Below are 6,778 nucleotides of genomic sequence, written 5' to 3'. Positions count from 1 at the left end.
TACTTTTTATTTTACTAAATATTTATCATTCTATACACTTTAATAATTTTACCTTTATCTTACAGAAAGCGACATAAGGTTTTCAAAGACAACCAGATATATCAAACAACAAACCTATCCGCTGGCACAAATCGGATGGCTATACTACAACCTTACTCTCTATCTTTTACATTTATCCATGCTAACTTATTCTCAATCTCACAGGAATTATTATACTTGGGTCGTCCGCGCTTCAAAGAGATACACCAGACCATCACTTCGTTCGAAGTTGATATATTTATTATATTTGATTCTTCCAGACTCTCCAAACCGTCCTCGTTCGTGTGGTGAAAATCGATCCTTGACGCTCGTCGTCCCAGTCGCTGCTCCGCAACAGGTAATTCTCCTTCCCCAGACAGAAACGTGAGAGTTTTGGTTACTAAATCATTTTCTTCTCATGCTAGTCTTACTGCTTTAAACAATTGCATATGTTCAAAACTTAAAGAAACATTTTTTTAGAATACGCTAAAGGCTAAAGATATATATATATATATATTTCTTGTCAACCACTATGAGATGATACATTTTAAAGTTGCCTTTCCTGATGCTATTTCCAGATTTTTGAGCTCAAAGCTCAAAAGATACTTACGAAATTTCAAAAGAAAAAATGATAAAGTGCCAAATGTTTGGTCCGTTTCAATGCTCGAAGAAACACACTTCCAAAAAAAAAAAAAAAAATCGAACTCATATCAAACTAGAGTTAAGGATCAAATGTTTTTTTTTTTTTTCATAAGTTTTCAACATAAAAGGCCAAAAGGTTCAAACACTCGACATTAAATAACTTAAAGATTTTTATATCTTTCGAGTTAAAAACAAATGAGTTCATTAGCGGATTAAAATGTTGAGTTATAATTGTAATTCAAAGTCGTAATAAACCGTGCACATTTTTGAAGAGATTCATTCCTTCATAATTAGCTCAATTATAGAATTAATTCATTAATTGAATTGAAGATATAATTGAAATACTAAAAATGACTTTCAAAAGTAAACACTCCCTAAAGCTAAATAAAAATATGCATTCTTTTTTTCTAAATTATTATCCATGAATATGCATCTTTTAAACCTTATACATAAACCCGTCAACCGGTTCGGTTAAACCGGTAACCGGACCAGTAAAACCGGTAACCGGAACAGTAAAACCAGAACCGGTTAATCGATTCCGGGTAACCGTTTAATTATTACCGGTCCGGTTCCAATTTTTTTGAAACCGGAACCGGACCGGTTAAACCGGTGAAATAAAAAAAAAATTATAGCCGTTGGCGTTGGGCCTTTGTCCGTTAATGGACCGTTGGCAACGGTCCATTTGCAAAAATGGCCGTTGCCAAACGGTCATAAAATTAATTTTTGGCCCCCCAACCCCCCAAACCTTTTTTTTAACACTTTAACTCATCCCCCACCCCTATATAAACCCTTCTTCATTTTCATTTTCATTTTCATTCACACAAATTCACTCTTCTTCTCTTTCTCTCAAATCTCAATCTCTCAATTATAGTTACTTTGCAATAATTAGCCACAAAGTCTTATTATAGTTTCAACTTTCAATTATTAATTTTGCAATTATAATATTGTTGGTGGAGTTGGTGATTTTGCAACAATCCGAAGTAGCTTTGGTGGATTTGCAATTCTAGCCGCCTTCACTTTGTTGGAAATTAATCCGACAATTTGGTACCTTCGTTCCAACTCTATCTTTATTTTTCGCAATTTAATTCTAGCAATTTATTTTTTGCAATTTAATTTACGCAATTTAATTCTAGCAATTTAATTTGTTGTAATTTATTTTCTTGTGATTTATTTGATTGTGATTTAAATTAATTCTATTTAATAATGTCAAAGAGATTAAGACGTGGTGCCGGTAGTAGTAGTGGTATTATTAGGGGTGGGCTTAATGAGGAAACATTTGTGGAAGAAACACCTAATTTAGGTATTGATGTTGGTGGAAATAATCCACTTTTAGGTCATGAGGCAATGCAACAACATTTTACCGACACTTTTAATGAAGATGATAATGATGATGATGAAACACAACCCCCCGAAAATCCCATAGGAGATACATGTCCTGCACAATCACATACACAAGACAAACCGCCTAGAACTCGTAAGCCAACAGCTAAAGTTTGGAAATTTATGACTAAGAATAGGGAAAACCAATCAGCTACATGTACCCTATGTGGACAAGTATTTAGTTTTAAGTAAGGAACTGGTAAGGATGGTGGAACGGGTACACTAAATGGTCATATGAGAACCAAACATATGGATGTTTGGGGAGAGCAAACGGGTTACCCCTGAACTTTGAAAAATAGTTCATCCATACCCTTCGTTATACTTTAGGGTCAATTATACCCTTACAGTTATACTATGGGGTCAATTATACCCTTATGTCTAACTGCTGCCACGTGGCATCATCCCAGCCTTTCAAAATTATTTTACCTTCAAATAATTTTTTACCCACTAAAATAACTGAACCCGACCCGAATTTTTTTTTTCCAGCAAAAATAATACGGAATTATTTTTATTTTATTTTGCTGGAAAAATTATCCGTATTATTTTTGTTGGAAAAAAACAATTTGGGTCGGGTTGAGTTATTTTAGTGGGTAAAAAATTATTTGAAGGTAAAATAATTTTGAAGGGCTGGGATGATGCCACGTGGCAGCAGTTAGACATAAGGGTATAATTGACCCCATAGTATAACGGTAAGGGTATAATTGGCCCTAAAGTATAACAAAGGGTATGTATGAACTATTTTTCAAAATTCAGGGGTAATTTTGGCCCTTTTCCGAAAAAGAAATAAACAAAGAAAAAGCAATCATGAGAATTCCTCCTAAATTTATGGGATTGCCAAATATTTTCGGAGCAAATATATGAAAAATGCATTATTCTAACTGTCGTTGATATTAAAATAGAACATGTGTTATTCATTCAATTAAAAGTTTAAAAAAAAAAAAAAAAAACAATGATAAATGGAGAGAATCTAAATCGCCCACTTATAATCACCAGAGTTCTCTTTGATCATCTTTTCTTTTTTTCCATTAAGCATATCATTTAAAATTAGTCTAGTTCTCTCTCTTCATTATCATGTTGTCAATGCCTATTTATCTTAGTGGTCGATTCTAGCATTCACACCCTTTATATTTCAAAATCCACGTCATTGAAACCGTATACATCTTATTGTGAATGATTTCTCTTAGACACGTTACCTATTATATAGTGATATGAGAAAAGGTGAAAATATACCTCTCAACTTTGAGATTTAGAGTAGATATACTTCTCGTGATAAAAGTGGTGAATATATATCCCTTTCATTACAAAATGGGGCAAATATACCGTCCGCAACTTTTTTAACCCAAAAAATGTCAAAAGGCACCAAAATACCCCACTAAAAAAAAGTAACCAAATTACCTTTTGCGCACTAAATTAGTTTGCAATAGGACCAAACTGCAAATTTACAGTTAAGTTCGCAATAGAGGTTTTTTTTTCTTTTTTTTCTTTTTTTGTACAATTTTAAAGTTCTCAAATTCACGTTTTTTTCATACTTTGACCAAAGGTTAGTCATGTTTCAAAACTCTGAAATATCAATATTTTATATAGAACTTGATATCCTTTTTTTGCGGACAACAATGTCGGCTCATTACATCAAGTATACCTAAACGTTTGGATCGTCATTTTAGGGGTTGTAAAGTGTCTCGAAGTAAGTTTTGTTTGATTGAATCTTGTTATCTTTAGGTTTAAGCAATATATGGACACTTTTTATGTTTTATAGTGTTCACTAATGCTATTTATCTTGTTTTTTCAAATTGAATTTTCAACATTGAAATTGACATTCAAGACTTCATTACCACGGGATTTTCGGAATATCAATATTTTAACTGATATCTTTTTCTGCGAACAATAATGTAGGCTTAAACGTTTGGTTCGTCGTTTTAAGGGTTGTAAAGTGCCCCGAAGTAAGTTTTGTTTGGTGAATTGTTATCGTTAGGTTTAAGTGTTTTATTTTATTAAGTTTTAACTTGTTTGTTTTAGTCAAGGCAATTTTATTTTAAGGAGTAGAGGGAGAAAAACTAATTGTAAATTGATGAAACTTTAAACGGTCATAACTTTGCGGTCGGTTGTCCGTTTTATGCGTTTTTTTTTTTTTAATTTTGGGTATTTTTCCCAGATCAAGCGGGTGAAACCGCCTTACGCCAGTCTGATTTTCCAAAAAACGTCCATTATCTCATTCAATTTGAATTTTCCCCCAAATTGGTGCACAATTTTCATTCTTCTCTGGTAAAAATATGATGATAAAAAGTAGATTTCAAGATGGAAATCCCGTGGTGATGAAGTTTTGAATGTCAATTTCAATGTTGGAAATTCAATTTGAGAAAACAAGATAAATAGCATTAGTGAACACTATAAAAATTAAAAAGTGTCTACATGTTGCTTAAATGCCAACTTGACTTGGTGGTCTAGCTATTTGACTAATTTTTTACCTCAACCACTAGGGATCGAACCTTGGTGGAGGGACATGATAAATATTTTAAAAATATTATTTTGTTATTGTATTTTTGAATTATTTTGAACCTCTCGTATTGGATGAATTATTTTTAAATATAATATTTTTATTTGTACATTCAAAATAAAGTAATGTCTTGACTAAATAATAAGAGACTTCAATCAAAACCTTATAAAATAAAACACTTAAACCTAAAGATAACAAGATTCAATCGAACAAAAATTACTTCGGGGCACTTTACAACCTCTAAAATGACGATCCACACATTTAGGTATACTTGATGTAATGAGCCGATATTGTTGTCCGCAAAAAGATATCAAGTTCTAGATAAAATATTGATATTTCGGAGTTTTGAAACATGACTAATCTTTGGTCAAAGTATGAAAAAAACGTGAATTTGATAACTTCAAAATTGTACAAAAAAAAAAAGAAACCCTCTATTGCGCAATAGAACTTAATTGTAAATTTGCAGTCTGGTCCTATTGCGCACTAATTTAGTGCGCAAAAGGTAGTTTGGTTACTTTTTTTTTAGTGGGGGTATTTTGGTGCTTGTTGACACTTTTTGGGTTAAAAAAGTTGCGGACTCCAAATATACCCCTGCCGGTACAAAATTGTGCAAATATATTCCTTTCCCTGACGGTGTTTTTTAAAAAAAATCATTTAGGTTATTTTTAATTACAAAAATACCACGTGACTTTACTATTTTTTTCAGTAGACATATTTTTCTAAATCCACATGGTAATTTTTTTTCCTGGTGTGTCGAGTCTGGTTCGTTTAAAAAAAATATCTCCGTGACTTTAAAAAAATAAGTCTACCCATTTTTTAAACGAACTAGACCCGACCCACTTGAAAAGAATTACTATGTAGCTTTAGAAAAGTATGTCTACTCAAAAAAAAAAAAAAAAAAAGAGTGGATTTTTTTTTAATTAAAAAATAACCTAAATGATTTTTAAAAAAATTCCTTCAGCGCAAAGGGTATATTTGAACAATTTTGTAACGGTAGGGGTGTATTTGCACCATTTTGTAACGGCAGGGGTATATATACACCACTTTGTAACGAGGATATATTCGCTCTAAATCGTAAAGTTTGAGAGGTATATTTGCACCTTTTCCCTATTGTTATTCTATGAGGTTTTATACTGTCACATTCTTTAAAGGAAAAAACATTTAACTATTTATAGAAAATATTTTTATAAATACTGAGTATGTTGTTGTTATTGTATTTATAGAAAGTATTGTTTGATTACTTCGGAAAAAAGAGGTAGATAACATGTTGCAACATATTTACGCATACTGACAGAATAAAAACTACTTACTTTACTCTAGGGGTATACATAAGTTAATTTCCTATAAGTTAGAAGATTCAGGTACTTTTTAAAAAAAGGCAGAATACCTAAAATCCACCTAATTTGACGCATTTTATTCAAATCATATCTAAATTATCAACAGTCTTAATTATGCTCTGAAATTGGTTATTTAATAGCCTTTACCCCCTTGCATGATCTCATCTTAAGAGAGTGAATACACTCATCTGCCAAACAGATTTTTTGTCCACGTGTCATCTTTTAATTTTTTTTTTTTACTTTTTAAAATTCATTAACCTTTTAGATTCTTTTGTCGGGTCAAATTAGTAAGAAACTTTGCTAGAACTTCATTTATTAGGCAAAAAAAAATATTTTTTTACAATTTGCCTGAAAAGAAAAAAATACACTATCGAACCAGATTGTTATTACATCTAAATAAGATATAATAAGAATTATAGAGTTGATACTTCATTATTCTGCTAAAACATGTTATTTCACTAAAAATAAAGAAGCGCTAACCAAGTTTTCTTTATATAGATTTAGCCGAGAGAAAAAAAATTAACAATTGAAATAAATAGTCATTGCATCTAAATAAGAAAAAAAAATACACAATTATAACTCTATTATTTTGGTTAAATATTTTTTTTATTTAACTAAAAATAATGGAACTCTAAGTTTTTTTTACTGGAATTTAAACAGTCATTGCATCTAAAGAAGAAATACATATTTGGTACGTACTTCATTAGTTTTTACAAAACTAATTTTACAACAACAACAACATACCAAGTGTAATCCCACAAAGTAAGATTTGGGGAGGGTAGAGTATACGTAGACCTTACCCCTACACTAGAGGTAGAGAGACTATTTCCGATAGACCCTCGGCTCAAGGAAAACAGTTCAAAGCAGCTCGAAAAAGGAAATAACATAAATGAAGAAGCCATGGCCA

Source organism: Lycium barbarum, chromosome 4 (genome assembly GCF_019175385.1).
Source record: "Lycium barbarum isolate Lr01 chromosome 4, ASM1917538v2, whole genome shotgun sequence".
NCBI lineage: Eukaryota > Viridiplantae > Streptophyta > Magnoliopsida > Solanales > Solanaceae > Lycium > Lycium barbarum.
This window is presented reverse-complemented; position numbering follows the sequence as displayed.